The following is a 19,492-nucleotide window of genomic DNA, read 5'->3' as shown; positions in this document are numbered from 1 at the left end:
CATGTGTGGCTAACGTACATCCTTGCTTATCCCTACAGACTCTTTTTTTTTTAAATGCTGTGAAAAACCTGGTTAGGTCTTCATGATCTTTTGCATCCAAGTACAAAAGCATGTTGTCCAATTTTCCTAGTCATTCGGTATTCACTAACTGGAGAGTAGGAGGTTCAATCTGAGAATTGTCTAGGCCTCCTTCTGCCTCATCCTCACTATCCTTTTCCTTCTCAACAGTCCGCATTACCTGACATACCTGTACTGGCTAATCCTCCTCCCTGCGATAATATTGCTTTAACATATTGATGTGACACAATCGATTCTTCTGGCGATCAGGAGTGTCAATCAAGTAATCTACCTTACCCACTCTTTTAATCACTTTATATGGGCCACTGAACCGTGCTTTTAATGGTTCACCCTGTAATGGTAACAATACCAATACTTCATCCCCTGGCTGAAAATTGCAGGTCTTTGCATTCTTGTCTACCCATTTTTTCATATTGGCTTGGGATGCTTTAAGGTGTTCCTGAGCCACACTGCAAGCTTTTGTGAGCCTTTCCCGGAACACAGATACATAGTCTCGTATCGAAGATTCATTCCTTTGTCCTAAGAATCTGTCTTTGATTTTTAGAGGACCTCTTATTTCACATCCGTAAACCAATTCAAAAGGACTGAAACCTGTAGACTCATTCGGTGAATCTCTGGTGGCAAAGAAAAGACAGTCTAGCCCTTTATCCCAGTCATGCGGATATTCATAACAGTATGCTCTAATCATTGTTTTGAGAGTTTGATGGTACCTCTCTAAAGCTCCCTGTTTGTGAGTGATATGCCAAAGATTTCAACTGTCTAATTCCCAAATTGCCATGACTTCTTGAAAATATCTTAGACATGAAATTAGAACCTTGATCTGATTAAACTTCAAGTGGTAATCCATATCTCATAAAGAATTGGTTAACTTTTCTACGACTCTTTTAGCAGTTATTGTCCTCAAATGAATGGCCTCTGGAAATTGAGTAGCCATATCCATGATAGTAAGTATGTATTGATGATCTGCTTTTGTTTTTGGCAAGGGTCTTACACAGTCTACCAATACCCTGCTAAATGGTCCCACAATCACTGGTATGGAAATTAGTGGTGCTGGTTTTATGATAGGCTGCGGGTTTCCCACCACTTGGCATGTATGGCATATCCTGCAAAATTGCCTCACGTCCTTTGTAAGGCCTGGACAGTAATAATGTTGACTAAAATGTGATATAGTCTTCCAAATCCTCCTTTTGTCCTGCAAAAAGAATGTCATGTGCTAACCTTAATAATTCCTGGCAATATTTAGGTGGTAACACTATCTGTTCAACAACTGTCCAGTCTTTGTCCGCAGGCCTACGAGGTGGTCTCAATTTCCTCCACAAAACCCCGTCTTCAATAAAATACGCTTCTGGAACTCCTTTCACCTCGGCTTTTATCAGACCCGACTGTGCTATTCGGTATAACTCTGGATTAGCTTGCTGTGCTGCAATTCTAGAAGATCTGTTAAACATCTAAATTTGGATTATCTAAATTCCCAAATTAGGTTTCAGATACTTGGCTATCTGTTTGTGGTGACAATTTCATCTCCAACAATGGATCCTGTTTAGCCATTGTTCGGGTTACTACACACTCAGGAAATATTCCTGGAACTTGTTCCTGTAATTGTTCCATTTCTTTAACTTCACTTGGTTTCTCTGTAATTATAGGAGAAACTGATACTTTTGATCTGACCAAATCATTTCCTAGGAGTAGATCAACTCCTTCTACTGGCAAACTATGGACAACCCCGACAGTTACCATCCCAGATATTCGGTCACTCTCTAGGTGCACTTTATATAAAGTAATGGGTATATACACCCCGCCAATTCCATTAACTAAAACTTTAGCATTCAGGGCGCTTTCTGGTGGAAACATTATACCTTTCCCCAGCAAAAGTGTTTGAGTTGCTCCTATATCCCTGAGTATAATAGGTTTTCCTGCTTCATTTTTTTTTATTCATTCATGGGATGTGGGCGTTGCTGGCCAGGCCAGCATTTATTGCCCATCCCTAATTGCCCTTGAGAAGGTGGTGGTGGGCTGCCTTCTTGAACCGCTGCAGTCCATGTGGGGTAGGGACACCCACAGTGCTGTTAGGAAGGGAGTACCAGGATTTTGACCCAGCGACAGTGAAGGAACAGCGATACAGTTCCAAGTCAAGATGGTGTGTGACTTGGAGGGGAACTTGCAGTTGATGTTCCCATGCATTTGCTGCCCTTGTCCTTCTAGGTGGTAGAAGTCGCGGGTTTGGAAGGTGCTGTCTAAGGAACCTTGGTGCGTTGCTGCAGTGCATCTTGTAGATGGTACACACTGCTGCCACTGTGCGTCGGTGGTGGAGGGAGTGAATGTTTGTAGATGGGGTGCCAATCAAGTGGGCTGCTTTGTCTTGGATGGTGTTGAGCTTCTTGAGTGTTGTTGGAGCTGCAGGCATCCAGGCAAGTGGAGAGTATTCCATCACACTCCTGACTTGTGCCTTGTAGATGGTGGACAGGCTTTGGGGAGTCAGGAGGTGAGTTACTTGCCGCAGGATTCCTAGCCTCTGACCTGCTCTTGTAGCCATGATATTTATGTGGCTACTCCAGTTCAGTTTCTGGTCAATGGTAGGCCCCAGGATGTTGATAGTGGTGGATTCAGCGATGGTAATGCCATTGAATGTCAAGGGGAGATGGTTAGATTCTCTCTTGTTGGAGATGGTCATTGCCAAGCACTTGTGTGGCGCAAATGTTACTTGCCACTTATCAGCCCAAGTCTGGATATTGTTCAGGTCTTGCTGCATTTCTACACGGACTGCTTCAGTATCTGAGGAGTTGCGAATGGTGCTGAACATTGTGCAATCATCAGCGAACATCCCCACCTCTGACCTTATGATTGAAGGAAGGTCATTGATGAAGCAGCTGAAGATGGTTGAGCCTAGGACACTACCCTGAGGAACTCTTGCAGTGATGTCCTGGAGCTCAGATGATTGATCTCCAACAACCACAATCATCTTCCTTTGTGCTAGGTATGACTCCAACCAGCAGAGGGTTTTCCCCCGATTCCCATTGACCTTAGTATTGCTAGGGCTCCTTGATGCCATACTCGGTCAAATGCTGCCTTGATGTTAAGATCAGTCACTCTCACCTCACCTCTTGAGTTCAGCTCTTTTGTCCATGTTTGAACCAAGGCTGTAATGAGGTCAGGAGCTGAGTGGCCCTGGCAGAACCCAAACTGAGCATCACTGAGCAGGTTATTGCTAAGCAAGTGTCGCTTGATGGCACTGTTGATGACACCTTCCATCACTTTACTGATGATTGAGAGTAGGCTGATGGGGCGGTAATTGCTTGGGTTGGACTTATCCTGCTTTTTGTGTACAGACATACCTGGGCAATTTTCCACATTGCAGGGTAGATGCCAGTGTTGTAGCTGTACTGGAACAGCTTGGCTAGGGGCGTGGCAAGTTCTGGAGCACAGGTCTTCAGTACTATTGCTGGAATATTGTCAGGGCCCATAGCTTTTGCAGTATCCAGTGCCTTCAGTCGTTTCTTGATATCACGCGGAGTGAATCGAATTGGCTGAAGTCTGGCATCTGTGATGCTGGGGACTTCTGGAGGAGGCCGAGATAGATCATCAACTCGGCAGTTCTGGCTGAAGATTGTTGCAAATGCTTCAGCCTTATATTTTGCACTCATGTACTGGGCTCCCCCATCATTGAGGATGGGGATATTTGTGCAGCCACCTCCTCCAGTTAGTTGTCCACCACCATTCATGGCTGGTTGTGGCAGGATTGCAGAGCTTAGACCTGATCCGTTGGTGATGGGATCGCTTAGTTCTATCACATGCTGCTTATGTAGTTTGGCACGCAGATAGTCCTGTGTTGTAGATTCACCCGGTTGACACCTCATTTTGAGGTATGCCTGGTGCTGTTCCTGGCATGCCCTCCTGCACTCTTCATTGAACCAGGGTTGGTCTCCTGGCTTGATGGTAATGGTAGAGTGGGGGATATGCCGGGCCATGAGGTTACAGATTGTGGTTGAGTACAATTCTGCTGCTCCTGATGGCCCACAGCGTCTCATGGATGCCCAATTTTGCATTGCTAGATCTGTTCGAAATCTATCCCATTTAAAACGGTGATAGTGCCACACAACACGATGGAGGGTATCCTCAATGTGAAGGTGGGACTTCGTCTCCACAGGGACTGTGGGGTGGTCACTCCTACCAATACAGCCATGGACAGATGCATCTGCAGCAGGCAGATTGGTGAGGTCAAGGTCAAGTATGTTTTCCCCTCTTGTTGGTTCCCTCACCACCTGCCGCATACCCAGTCTAGCAGATATGTCCTTTAGGACTCGGCCAGCTCGGTCAGTAGTAGTTGACATTGAAGTCCCCCACCCAGAGTACGTTCTGTGCCCTTGCCACCCTCAGTGCTTCCTCCAAATGCTGTTCAACATGGAGGAGTACTGACTCATCAGCTGAAGGTGGGCAGTAGGTGGTAATCAGCAGGAGGTTTCCTTGTCCTTGTTTGATCTGATGCCATGAGACTTCATGGGGTCCAGAGTCGTTGAGGACTCCCAGGGCAACTCTCTCCTTACTGTATACCACTGTGCCACCACCTCTGCTGGGTCTGTCCTACCGATGGGACAGGACATACCCGGGGATGGTGATGGCATTGTCTGTCAGGTATGATTCCGTGAATATGACTATGTCAGGCCGTTGCTTGACTAGTCTGTGGGACAGCTCTCCCAACTTTGGCACAAGCCCCCAGATGTTAGTAAGGAGGACTTTGCAGGGTCGACAGGGCAGGATTTGCCATTGTCGTTTCCGGTGCCTAGGTCGATGCCGGGTGGTCCGTCCAGTTTCATTCCTTTTTTATTGACTTCGTAGCGGTTAGATACAACTGAGTGGCTTGCTAGGCCATTTCAGAGGGCATTTAAGAATCAACCACATTGCTGTTGGTCTGGAGTCACATGTAGGCCAGACCAGGTAAGGACAGCAGATTTCCTTCCCTAAAGGACATTAGTGAACCAGATGTGTTTTTGCAACAATCGACAATGGTTTCATGGCCATCATTAGACTAGCTTTTTAATTCCAGATTTATTAATTGAATTCAAATTCCACCTTCTGCTGTGGTGGGATTTGAACCAATGTCCCCAGAGCAATACCCTGGGTCTCTGGGTTACTAGTCACGTGACAATACCACTACGCCACCGCCTCATTTAAAGGATATGGAGCTACTTTTCCCTTTGATAAGAATTCATTATAACTTTCGGGTATCTTATTCTTTAACCTGTACACTCACTTTAGTTTTTGTGTCTGGTTTTACAGCTGTTAAAGCCGCAGCCTGGTCTGCTGTACTCTCAATCAGAGCTCTCTTTTTTTGCATTAATTTTGTGTACCCCAACAAGTCCTATGGGTTTACATCACAACTTCCAGGATTCTGAACGAAGGTGACTTGTCTTGTGGCAATGATAATACTTTGGCTTGCGGACCTCACTTCTTTCCTCAGCACCTTCTTTCTGACCTGAGGAGGTGATCTGGGGCATTCCCAGCTGTTCCTTTTTGTCCCTGGCTACTTGCCTTCCTTTCACTCTCCCACTTTCTATCCTTCTCGGGTTTATGGGGGTGACGGAAAAAAGATTTTAGCTTATTCACAAGCTCAAAATCATCAATTTCCGCTGCTTGCCTAGCTTTCAAAACTTTCAGCTTAGTTTATCTCCATGAGTTCTCGCTACTGAAGGGATTGAATTTTTAAACCTTCCAAGAGAACCAATTCTCTAAGGTTCTCATATGTGGTTTCCATCTTTAATGCCTGTATCCGATGGTCAAAATTAATTTGCTTCACCCTTTCAAATTCAACAGACGTCTGCCCAGCCTATCTCCATGAGTTCCGAAACGTCTGACAGTAAGCTTCAGGGACTAACTCATATGCAGTAAGAATAGCCTTTTTTGCTATCATAATCTGCAGAAGCCTTTTCAGGAAGTATGGCATAAACATCATGAGCTCTGCCCATCAACCTGCTTTGCATAAGCAGTGTCCAACTTTCCTTCGGCCATTTCATTTGTTTGGCTATCTTTTCAAAAGATATGAAAATGCCTCTCCATCCCTTTCCTCAAACCTCGGGAGAGCTTGTATGAATTCAAACAGCTTTTCGCTGGGTCCTGGGCTGAATTCAGATTCTTCCTGAGCAGAACTTTCCCTGGATTCAAGACTACCCCTTTGTCTTCGTTCCATCTCTTTTAACCTAAATTCTCTCTCTCCTCTTTCACTTTCTCTCTGAAGTGCGCTCGCTTTCTCCCTTTCCTCTTTTTCCAATTCAAGTTTTTTAAATTCCTTTTCAGCCTCAAGTGTTTTCATATCTATTGCTTTTTCTTTTTCTTGTTGAAGCTCCAGTTGCCTCAACTGTAACTGAATTTTAGCCAATTCTAGTGCATCACCCTCTGACTTACTATTATCATTTTCTCCAATTTTAGATGTTGGGCTATCACGTCAATTATCTCTGCTTTTTTAGCACCTGATTTCAATTCTACCCCCAATCATGCTGCCAATTCTTTTAATTTAACCTTAGTTAAAGTTGTCACGTCACTGAGGGACACATTCTCCTTTCCTAGAAAAACTGCTGCAACTGCTAATGCCATTCCAATGGTACATCCTTTTTCCTATTATGCAAGAAACCTGGTTCCTTTTTATTTTTTTTCTCTTTCAAATTATTACTCTCCTTATAATTCACATAATTGGTGTTAGATTTGGATTCCAGACAATCAAGTCCCAAATTAATATGTTGCAACTGAGGCAGGAATAATGCACTGTCAATTCAGTCCCATTACTCCACAGGTCACAGCATATCATTAATGTTTCCCGTCTACCAGAAATTAGACAAATTGAACACTTTGTTAACCCTCAGAATAAAACACACCAAACCAGGTATCTTTAAACAACAACAAATTAACTATTTATGAGTTGTTATGACCAGGTGAGAAAGAGGTCTAGGGTTCCCTTTTAGCCTTCACCCGGTCTTACCGTAACAGGGTTTGATTTTAAACACACCGTGTTTTCAGCTCGCCCTTGATGAATCCTTATTCACTGCTTTCTAGTTACAAGGCAAAGAAACTAGCACAAGCAGGTTTTCTTATGTTTAAAGAAGAAAAGTTGAAATGTATTAAATTTAAACTCTAATTCGGTTAACGCCTATGGATACACATTATGCCCCATGCTAGCATGCATATGTGGTACACACATGCAAATAGAGACAGAAAAGAGCAGAAGAAAAGTAAAATGGAAAGGTTTGAGACAATATCTGAAGAGTGCTTACAGTTCTTTGAGTTCACTGTAAAGTCCTTGATTGTAGGTAGATCTTGCTTTTCGTTGGGGCCCTGTATTCTTCTTAAACCTTGTTCACTGTAGGAGACTTTTCTCTCTTGGGGTGCATATGTCTTCAGTGGGTGTTGGAGTTCCGTGAGAAAGAGATGGGAGCAGACAGGAGAGGCTGTGGTGAGCCAGCCAGGAGAGATCTTTTCAATCCAGGAGCAAACAGCTTTCTGCCCAAACTGTTAGTACAACTTTCAAAAACTCAAGTTGCCCAGCAGGTTAGTCATGTGACTAGCTGGTTTGACCATTTGTGTATTCGGCCATCTTTGCAGTCAACCCGGAATGCAAGCTCCCCACCTTCAACATCTGGTGATGAAAAGTCCACTATGGGTTAAATGCCAGGAAATGGCTGCTTTGTCCTTCCAAACACTGTCTGTTAATATGCAAGTGTTTTTTCTAGCCACAGCTGATCTGTTTAACAAGTTCTTTCTTCACTCCAGTAACAGTTTAAAATCAATGTTCATGACAAAATTAATGTGCCTCATTCTTAGTAGGTGGGGCCTAGCATGATATAATAAACTAAATCTTAAACAATATTGAGATAAATCTATGTCTGAAAAGATTTTATGACTTCTTATTCCTCCTAACCCTCATGCACACACACATACATTCAAAAACCAACAGTTAACCAGTTTTAAAAATGATTTTTTAAATTAATTGTTTCTTAGGAATAAATAAATAACTGGGTTGTAAGTCCTGGTTGGTTACTTTCCTGGATCAGTGAGGTGTCCCAGAGACAAATAGCCAGATGCCACTCGAAGTCTCCAGGCAAGTTTGGTGAACAGTCTATAATGGATAGGCGTTCACGGTACTTTGGCTGCGGTAGGCATCACACAGATCTTTCAAAAAGGAGTATAACAACAGGTCTATTTAGATTTTTGAGTTAGCAGTCTATCAGTAGAAACTTTACTGAGAATTCCAGAACTCCCAGAAACACAAAAGGCAACAGAAAGTCACTCCTGAGGCAGAGACTTCTTAGAGACTGGAATTAAAAAGGAATTTGCTGCCTCCAATAATGCAAAGATTCCTTTCCAGGGGTCTTTTCCTCGTTAGGTGAAACACAGACTACAGGCCAATGTAGATTTTCTGCAGAGAGAGACAAATCCTACCTTCAAGGAGAGCACGCTTTGCTGGTCTGCCAGATCAAACTGGTTCTAGCCAGTCTTTACACACAGTCAAACTGATACAATATGGCATGTGCCCTCTATCTGGCTGTTGCCTCGGAAACAGGCTTGCAGCTCGCACACATTGTTCCCAGAGAATATAAAAACTTCTTTCAGTCTTAAAGGCATACAGAACCCCTGCTTAATTTTTAAAAAGAGGGGAAAATAAACACTTCCATGACAACAGACACTTCTTGACAAGGCTTGTGGTTTTATGCATTAATTCATTTTGTGGCAAGAAAACTATAATAATAAGAGTAATTTTAACCACCAAAAAGGGTGGGTTTGGCTTGGAAGGGATATTAAAATGTAAAAAAACTCAAACATGAGCCCTATCCACCTCGAACCTGCCCATTTCTGGTTTTAACAGGGGCAGGAATGGGGATGGAGGTGGCAAGAGGTTTCTGGGTTGATCAGGGGTCTTTCTTTTAAGTATAATAATGAAGCTGTATGCCTCTAATTTTATCTGTGTTCGAGCTTTAACACTGGCCGGCCAGGTTTCTCAGGCCTCAGGAAACCAGGCAACTGAAGGGAGGTGATGACTGCTGCGTAGAAGAGTTAATTGCTCCTGCAGCACTGCTTGTGGGCCAGGAGCAGCAAGACTACAATAGGACACCCCAGCAATCACTGACCACCTCATCCCCCATGATCACAGACCCTGTCCCTCGATCTCTCTACATCTCCCTATTTTCAACAGCACAAATTTACTACTTCCAGGCCACTGCCAGTTCTGCAGTGCTCCCTATCTGATTGACAGGCTTGGCTCCCTATCCGGCTGGTTTCCAGGCAGGGCAGCTGCTAATTTTTAAAAAAAGCGCATGCTGTGTTTTAGGTCATCTCTTTGCATCCTGTTCCCATGTCGTTGTAAGTACTAATTTTAAGCTGTGAACTATTGCTGTGGGGGTGATGGATTTTCATGCATTTCCTCTGAGCATCTGACCTTATCTCCTCTCCATCACAAAGACCACCTCCTACCACCTGAATACCATTATTTGTTTCCGCCCCTGCCTCATCCCATTCGCTACAGAAACTCTTTTTGTCACCTCCACACTCGACTATTTCAAGGCTGTCCTGGCCAGCCTCCCATCCTCCACCCACCAAAAATTCCAGCTCATCCAAAACTCTGCTGTTCTCATCTTAGCTTACATCAAATCCTGCACACCCATCATCCCTGTGCTCATTGACCTGCAATGGCTCCTGATGCCCCAGTGCTTCCATTTTAAACATATCATCCTTGTGTACAAATTCCTTCATGACCCCAACCCTCCTTGTCTCTGTAACCTTCTCCAGCCATACAACTCTCCAAGAATTCTGCATTCTTCCAAGTCTGGTTTCTTGTGCATCCCTTACTGCTTTCCCCCCCACTATTTACATTGTCTGGGGGAGGGGGAAGGAACACCCAGGTCACCTGACCACCTGATAGGGCCACTAGCCAAAACGGCAGAAAAACAGAGCACAGCTGCCAGCTGTGTGATTGGGCTTCGATATTGGGATCTTCTATTTGCCAATGGAGTTTGGAGATCAGATGCTCCCAATTTGTCTGGAATATCATGTGGGAGATTTTTAAACATAAATCAATCCTTCATGTGACCAACTGACCCAGGAGGAATGATTCATATGATTTATGGGCTTAATGAGTTAATTTATGAGTGTAAGGAAGATGTCTGAGGGGTTCCGAAGAAGGGTCACTGACCCGAAACGTTAACTCTGCTTCTCTTTCCACAGATGCTGCCAGACCTGCTGAGTGAATCCAGCATTTCTTGTTTTTGTTTCAGATTTCCAGCATCCGCAGTATTTTGCTTTTATGTCTGAGGGGTTACCTAATCGTGGTCTTGTATTATTATGAAAGGCTTTGATAGGACAGGTATTTAACTATTTAGACTCTAGAATTCCATCTCCAACCCTCATTTGCACCTTTAAGACAATCTTAAAGAACTAACTCTTTGACCAAGCCTTTAGGCATCACTCTTAATGTTGTTTTTTTGGCTGGGTGTCAATTTTTGTCTGATGACTTCCTACCTGGGGACATCTTTCTACACTAAAGGCATTATATAAATGCAAAATGTTGTTGAAAGATGCAAACTCTACATGGCAACTTTCCCAATGACAAACCAGAGACTAGGAAGTTATTATGTCGAGAATTGCAGACACAGTGCCATGTTGTATCATCTCATGGCATGTACATGCTGCATCACTTTATCATTTATTCACTTGTTTACTTGCAACACCTTCAGCTAAAACTTGTGGTTATAGCACTTGAAATTTCACATGTTTTTACCAGTGGTTACAGGAAGGATGACATAATTTCAAGGGAAAGGAGAATTAAGCATACACTCATTACAATGCACTGAATCTAATCATCCCCAAACCCATTATGTTAATACTGTGCAGCCATGTGTCTTTAGATGCATCAATAAAGTTAATGGAAAAAGTCCCAGTGGTCATTAACAGGATGTGGACTGGAGTTAAAGAAATACAGTAAACATGAAAAACAATTAGCAAATGGCAACTAAGTTAATCACTGCTAACAATTACTGGAATTGGCCAGATTCTTTCTTTTAGTAATTCATAAAGTACAGATATTAAATTAATTAGCTATTGCTTTTGAATCTCATTTTCTTTCCCTCTTAATTTGTTCTGCTATTTTTAACAAATAATTTGTGCTGTCTTAATTGGAGTTGCTACTGGAATGTAGCTTTCAGATATGTTTATTCTATAAAACAGGACATCTTCATGCAAAAAAAGTATTGCTGGCACTGAACGAAAGTTGAAAATCTCACATGGCTTTTCCCTTTTCCAAAACAGTAAGCATTCTCCTTTAAATGAACACACAAGCAGTCATTTACTTTTTGTGCTCATTCATTTTTCCTTCCCCTCCTCTCCTGAAGGCATCCAAGGCTAGCTGGGGTATGTTTCCAAAAAAGTGGATGTCTTTTTGTATCCTAATTTTTGTTGGCCCCTATGGTCAAATAGTTTACTATCACACCTCACATCAGTCCTGTCCTCAACTAGAGTCCATACTTGTAGAATTCCAGCTAGGGTTGCTGTACTGTGATTAAGATTGGGGTTCTTGGACAATTTTCCCCTGACCTGAGTCAACCATGTTGTTTATTGGCCCCAACTGCCACCTCTGCTTAGGCCAGTGTTTGAATAGAATGGGCAACAAAAGTATCCTCTAAGTTGAATTGTCCAGATTGAGGAACTCAAAAGGGATTACAAAGGTTGGAGGACCGTGAAACCCCTCTTTGCGTCTCCAGTTCACCGGTGGGAAGCGATTAAGGAGAACATCAAGAGGTTCTTCATCCACAAAGGTGTTCAGAGGGCGAGAGAGAGACAGAGGGAAATGTCCCGAATCCAGGAAAGTATGCAAAATCTGCTCCGGTTGCAGTCAATGGGGGTCGAGGTCAAGGAGGACCTCCAAGAAGTGACGAGCCAGCAGGCCTCGCTCTTTGCCAAGGAGGCCTCCAAGATCATCTTCCGGTCCAGAGTCCGCTCCATCGAGCAGGATGAGACGTGCTCGCGTTACTTCTTCCAAAAGGTACACAGAGAGAGCTCTGTTATCAGCAGCCTGAAGGAAGAAGATGGTTCGGTAACGTCTTCGCAGTCCGACATATTAAGGATCAGCAAATCCTTTTATGCTGGGCTGTATGACGCGAAGCCCACAGACAGCAGAGCCTCCCAGTCCTTCCTGTCATCTATCACTGAGGTCTTAGATGACAGCAGGAGGGAGAGACTGGACAAGCTGCTAACTCTGGACGAGCTGACAAAGGCCGTCAAGTCCTTCGAGACGAGTAAAACTCCCGGAAGCGACGGCTTACTGGTCGAGTTGTACTTGGCCCTGTGGGACTGGGTTGGCCCGGACCTGCTGGAAGTATACGAGAGTATGCTCCTGGCCGGCAGCATGTCAGAATCCATGAGGAAAGGCATCATCACCCTCATTTACAAGCGGAAGGGGGAGAGGGCAGAAATCAGAAATTGGCGGCCCATCTCACTGCTTAATGTTGACTACAATATTCTGTCCAAAGTCATAGCCAGTCGAGTCAAGTCTGCTCTGGAGTTGGTGATCCACCCCGATCAGACCTGTACTGTACCCGGCAGGAAGATCTCTGATAGTCTCGCGCTACTCAGGGATACGATCGCCTATGTACGGGACAGGAGGGTGGACACCTGCCTCATCAGCCTGGACCAGGAGAAGGCTTTTGACAGGATATCGCACACTTACATGATGGACGTGCTTTCCAAAATGGGGTTTGGGGAGGGAATCTGCAATTGGATCAAACTGCTCTACACAAACATCAGTAGCGCAGTCTCAATCAATGGGTGGGAATCGGAAAGTTTCCCGATCAAATTTGGAGTCAGACAGGGCTGTCCTCTCTCCCCGGTCTTGTTTGTTTGCTGTACTGAACCCTTTGCTGAGTCTATTAGGAAGGATGCGAGCATAAGAGGGGTGACAATCCCAGGCAGTGGTGGCACTCAGGTTAAAACCTCCCTGTACATGGATGACGTCGCCGTCTTCTGCTCGGATCTGCTGTCTGTGCGCAGACTGATGAGCATCTGCGACCAGTTCGAACTGGCCTCGGGAGCCAAAGTTAACCACGGCAAGAGCGAGGCCATGTTCTTTGGGAACTGGGCTGACCGATCTTTTGTCCCCTTCACCGTCAGGTCAGACTACCTGAAGGTGCTGGGGATATGGTTCGGAAGGGCCGGGGCGTGCACCAAAACCTGGGAGGAGCGAGTAGCCAAGGTACGACAAAAGTTGGGCATGTGGGGGCAGCGATCTCTCTCCATTGTGGGTAAAAACCTGGTCATCAGGTGCGAGGCGCTCACGTTGTTGCTGTACGTGGCACAGGTCTGGCCCATACCCCACTCCTGCGCTGTGGCGGTCACCCGAGCCATTTTCCGCTTCATTTGGGGATCTAAAATGGACCGGGTCCGGAGGGACACGATGTTCAAATCTCTGGATAAGGGCGGCAAAAATGTACCCAACGTGGCCCTCATCCTGATGACCACCTTCGTGTGCGGCTGCATCAAGCTGTGTGTAGATCTCCAGTATGCAAACTCCAAGTGTCAACTACGTGCTGAGGTTCTATCTGTCCCCGGTGTTGCGAAGGATGGGCCTGGTCACATTGCCGCGGAACGCTCCATGCAGTTGGACCGTGCCGTACCACCTATCCTTCGTGGAGCAGTTTCTGCGGGAAAACACCTTCCAGCACCAATCCATCAGGCAGTGGTATGCATGGAACGTCCTCAAGGCCCTACGGGAAAAGGAGACGGGGGATCCTGTTGGATGGTTCCCCGAGCAGACCGCCAAAGTCATTTGGCGGAATGCCTCATCACCAGAACTTTCAAACAAGCACCAAGATGTAGCTTGGCTGGTGGTGAGAAGGGCCCTCCCCGTCAGATCCTTCATGCACACCCGAAGTCTCGCCCCCTCAGCGCAATGCCCCCGCGGTGGCTGTGGTGGGGAAGAGACGGTCGCCCACCTCCTCCTGGAATGTGTCTTTGCAAAGCAGGTGTGGAAAGAGATGCAGTGGTTTTTGTTGAGGTTCATCCCAAGCAGCTCTGTAACACAGGAGTCTGTGCTCTCCGGGCTGTTCCCAGGGACGCACACCGAGACAAACATCAACTGCTGCTGGAGGACTATCAATTCGGTGAAAGACGCCCTTTGGTCTGCCCGAAACTTGCTGGTCTTCCAGCGCAAAGAGTTGTCCACCACTGAATGTTGCAGACTGGCACATTCCAAGGTCCAGGACTATGTGCTGAGGGACGCACTAAAGCTTGGGGCAGCCGCAGCAAAGGCTCAATGGGGAAAGACCACAGTGTAAGGTCCCCCCACCAAGCTGAACTGAGGGGCTGGATCCATGGGAAACCCCTCGAACTGTATCGGAGAAATTTTGTGTGCTGTAAATGTAGAAATGTATATGGCATGACAATGAAATGGAAGGGTTGTGAGGCAACTCATGATTGTATAGAAGGTAACTGATCACCTTTGCACTGTTTGTATTTTTTGACTTGATGCTGTTTTAAACTGTTTGGGAATGTAATTTTTACAGATTTTTATGAATAAAGTATATTTTGGAAATAAAAAAAATGTCTAGATTCATCCATGCCATTTTGATGAGGTACTCTAAGGCTGATGGCTTTTGTGGAAGTGCCCTCTCGCATGAATCAGAGCTTCTAGGAGGGAGGAAAATAAGAAAGTTGGGGTAAGTCAACTAATGAAAAACATGTAAATAAAAAAGAGACAGCTGTAATTTTAAAGACTAACACACCAAAAGTGCTTCACTGTCATCTTAGTTCTTTAATCTGCTCACAGTAAAGTGCAATTTTGTTTGTCAGCCATTTTGTTAAGTTTAACCACTTCTGTATTTATTTTAATTGAACTGCTGGTTAATTTTATAAAGGTTTTGCCTTCAACTCAATGGCAAAAGATTTCCTCTCTACTCCAGATGTAGCAAAATGCATTTATAATGTTACTGCTTACCATGCAAAGGAAATCTTCCCCCTTTATCATTAAACAGTTCCTGCAGAATTTCTTCCAAATCTGACTAACAGCTCATGGCCACAAGATGTCATGACAGCGCACCGTTGTTCTTGGTCCATTAGCTTGGCCTGCAGATCAAATGTAAATTGACAGCTATAATACTGCAACTACATTTATAAATTAATATCAAGTTAAAATAAATCAAAATGTGATACCAGTAAAAAATAAGACCTTAAAGCAGATCATATTACTATAACAACCGTATTGATTCCACTGCTGGAAGTACTTTGAAAAGTATGAAGAGTTGCAACGGAGGACACAAATGCACAACATTTTCCAGTTATCTGAACAGTTATCAGAGCAGAATCTTTTAGGTAAGGTGGTTGAAGGAATTATTAATTTATGAATTTTTGTCATAATTAAGAAAAATATTTTTCATTTATTTAGCATCTTTCACATCGTCCAGACGTTTCAAAGCACTTCATGATTAATGAATTACTTTTGAAGATAGTCACTGTTGTTTGTAGGAAAAAGGAACTGCCGACTTCCACAAAGCCAAGTCTCTCAAATAACAAATATTGGTGTGTGTTTTTTTTTTAAATGGTGTTGGCTGAGGGATAAATGTTGGCCAGGACACTGGGAGAAATTCCTTGTTCCTCTGCAAATAATGGATTTTATGCAGCCCGAATGGGCAGGTTGGGAGTCATGGGGGGAGGGGGAGGGGGGGATGAAAAGTCGGGAGGGGATGCCTCGCCTGGAAACCTGACATCATGACATCAGTTCCGGATTTTGTCAGCAGTGGGAAAGGTCCGAGGCAGCATTGTTGCTACAATGCACAGGACTGCAATTTGAATTGCTGAGCAAATACTTAAAATGAATTTGCATGGACCTCACTCTGATCTTGTGAAGGGTTTTGAATTTAATCAATGACGCAGGGGGAATCACATGCCTTCTGATCCACACCCAGTTAAAGATGGCGGTACCGATGCGAGGCCTCAGTGCAGCCCATGGAAAGCAGTTATGGGGAGCTCTTACCAATGCAGGAAGGGGAATGGGGGGATTAGCAGCCATTGCCCGACAGCAGTGCATTAGGGTGGGTGCAGAGGGGTCGCAGCTAGGGTGGGTTTCGTCTTGGGTAGTGGGCTGTCTGCAAGGATGGGCGCTGAGGGGCTGCAGCTTGTGTTCAGAGGGGAGTGGCATGGGGAAGGTGTTTGTAGATCCCCGCGCTGTGCAGCAGAGGCTTAGAGGGAGGCAGGGCCAGGCACCGGCTGCTGGGCAAGATGAAGGTCGACTAGGGGAGCGACGGTAGCCGGCCATGCCAAGAAGGTCCTATTCCTTGACGGAGAGTGTACCAGACTCACCTCAACAGCCTCCGAATATCCCAACAGCAGTGTCAGTGATGAGTGTGCCTCTCCAGGGAGGCTGTCACCGATTTATGTGCCATTCTGCAGGATGAGCTGTGACCCCTGGGCTTTGATGGACATCCAATGCCCATGGGCCTGAAGATCACCACGGCTCTCAATTTTTATGTCTTCGGATCTTTCCAGGGATTCACTGGGGACATGTAAGAGGTGTCCCAGGCAGCAGTCCACTGCTGCGTCAATGCCTTGTTAAAGAGGCCTGGCGACAATGTGCATTACCATACCGTCCCTGACAGTCAGGCAGAGAGGGTCATTTGACTTCAGAGCGATCGCTGGATTTCCCCAGTGCAAGGTGTCATCGATTGCATGCATGTGGCCATCAAGGCTCCCATGGAGCAGCCAGCCACCTTCATCAATAGGAAGGGCTTCCATTCCATCAATGTACAACTGGTCTGCGACTATTGGAAGCATTTCCTGCAGGTGTGTGCCCGCTTCCTGGGAAGCAGCCACGTTGTCTACATAATTCGGCAGTCCCAGGTGACACAGCTTTTCTGGCCAACCCCCCACTCCCCAATCACCTTCAGGGAAGGATTCTCAGAGACAAGGGCTATCCATTGAAGACATGGCTACTCACATCTATGAGGAATCCTCACACTGCAATAATGGAAAGGTACACATTTGTCACGGGTCTTTAGGCTGCTGAAAATGAGATTCCAGTGCCTGCATCAATCCGGTGAAGCCCTGCTATATGCCCCAGCAAGGCCCTCACGTATTGTGATGGTTTGCTGTTCTCTGCACAATCTAGCACAGCAGTGGGGGGGAGGCCTTGCATCAAGAGGACATGTTTGATCGCCAGTCCTCATCCGACGAGGAGGATGTGAAGGAAGCTGCTGAGCAGGCAGCGCGGGATGATCAAGCCCTTGTATCGGAGGTGAGGGCCATTAAGAGATGGGAAAGGGAGGCACCGGACAATTTCATACATACCCGGTTCCTGCCACCATGCTGCCCATTCCAAGTGAACTCAAACACTCACCACACTGTATTGTGTGTGTCGCCTCTTTCCTATTGTACTCCCGCGCCTTGCGCCCAGGCACACACTCAGAGCTGAGAAGGTGACCGTACGCAGCCTGCCCCTGCACTGGAAGCCAACTGAGGGAGAAAGGGTGAAGGTGGCATCTGACCGGGCAGCAGGGAAAGCATAAGATTCTCAGCAATGAAAGTGACCTCCATTTATTTAAATGTTCACAATACACAATAACAAGACTAAGTTGCACACACCTGTGAAACCCCTAGTGCATCTAGGTGCTCTTCCTCACAGACTTCTGTGAGCTTCTTTGAAGTGCTCCCCCTGCGCTGGCAGCTGAGGTAGAGGCAAGTTGCTGAATGCACTGTACCCGTGGCCTGGGATGACTTTGGCGGTTCTCCTCTGGGAACCTGAGGCCTGGAGGACCCCAACTGACTGAGGGGTTGCTGCACAGGTTTAGGAACTTCCTCAGTCACCTCAGCTGCTGGAGCTGGGGGTCACTGGCAGAGGGGCTGAGGAGCAGCTGTCCACACTTAGAGTGCCATGAGGGAAGCCTCCAGTGTGGAGGCCAGCTTCTCCTCCTCCCTTTCAAGGCTCACTTGAACCTCCCTGCTGATCATAGAAGGACTCCAGGCACCTTATCTCCCCTTGCCTTTCCACTGCTGTGTTGAGTTCACGACCAAAGCGATGGTATGCAGATGGTATGCACGCATCTTCGGGATCTGGCTCTCCAGGATGATTGGCAATCTCTCGATGGAGGAGGCCATGTGATACGTGCATGACTGCGCAGTGCCCCTGGCAGCTCCGCCAGATGTCCCCTTACCCCTCTCTGCAACTCTCGCATGTTCTGGACTGCTGACATCTGAGGTTTATCATCAGCCTGGGGCTTAGTATGGGCCTGGCCTCCCAAGGTCCTCTGACTGTCAGTGACCTTGCGTGTCACAGCCTCGTTCAGCTGCTTGGATGAATGATTGATGCTCTCACTCATTTGTGACCCTGCATTTAATTCTGAGCGCATGCCCACTGATGCGGGAGTATCTGCGCTGGTTGAGGGTTCAGGGGAACAGTGTGACAGTACACCTTCTGAGAATTCCAGCGGCACCAGCAGACAATCATCCCTCCAAAGTGCCACGACCTGCATGTGAAAACACAAACATTTAAGGGTTCTGCTGCAGGGATCTGCCCATGCCAACCATGCGGATGTGATTCTCTAGAAGTGCAGTGGTGGGCACATGAACATAATTGCCTCCTCACTCTCTTGGGCGGACAGCCCAGATGCTCCGTCTGCTCTGGAACGGCCCCCCTGGGCCCCTGCTAGCTCCAGGGCCGCCTCCTCTGCCAGGGTTAGTTCTCTGATATCCATGATCCCACATGCAGTCTTCGCTCTTCCCCTAGTGTTGTGGGCAGTTTTCTCCTGCAAGCTGAAAAAAGGACACTGTTAACCTTCCTATGGAGACCAGCAGGACACTTGTTCTTGTGGTAGCCTTTTGGCTCCTGATGGGGGGACTCCCGAATGCCTCCTCCTCATGTCCGCTGTCAAAGGACCTTTGGGATGGGGGAAAGCTAGGAAAGAAGGCCAGCTGTCTTGGAGATACAGCCATCAATCTAATATCATCTGCTGTTGATTCAGCACCTTGCCATGCCCTTTGCAGCCACGCCCTTTGCAGCCACACCCTTTGCAGCCACTCCCGGACCATGTCACATTCCATTCCACGTAGCCACATGCAAGCCCCAAAGCTGAGATGTGTATGAAGGACTCGCCTAGGCGGAGTGAAGGAGTTCATTGATTCTTGTGGCACTGCTCATAGATCCTCCACCTCCTCCCACCCCAGTCCTGACTCTCCCGGCCCCAAATCCCTGCCCCTGATATTCCGATCCCCAGGGCCTGACCTCCACCATAGCACCAAGATCCTTGTTCCCCACCGAGGAGATTGACTGACTGTGAATGAGGCAGGTATGGGGATCTAGAAGGTAGTACTGGAGGAGCCTCAGCTCTTGCACATGTCCAAAAGGTTTAAGATTCTTGTAGCCTGTGAGGACAGGGGCTGCAGGGAGGATGCACAAACT

At 46.2% G+C, this 19,492-nt stretch overlaps 1 long non-coding RNA gene across 1 annotated transcript in view; it reads right to left on the bottom strand.

Moving 5' to 3' along the window:
- The window catches only part of LOC137379818 (uncharacterized), a 51,703-nt gene that overhangs the window by 20,393 nt on the left and 11,818 nt on the right, over positions 1 to 19,492 (bottom strand). Inside the window, exon 2 of the long non-coding RNA XR_010976921.1 lies at positions 15,041 to 15,168. This is a non-coding gene — a long non-coding RNA (uncharacterized lncRNA). The remainder of the gene's footprint in view (positions 1 to 15,040; positions 15,169 to 19,492) is intronic.

Source organism: Heterodontus francisci, chromosome 18 (genome assembly GCF_036365525.1).
Source record: "Heterodontus francisci isolate sHetFra1 chromosome 18, sHetFra1.hap1, whole genome shotgun sequence".
Taxonomy (NCBI): Eukaryota; Metazoa; Chordata; class Chondrichthyes; order Heterodontiformes; family Heterodontidae; genus Heterodontus; species Heterodontus francisci.
Note: the sequence above shows the minus strand (reverse complement) of the source record. Positions and strands in the feature narration are given on the sequence as shown.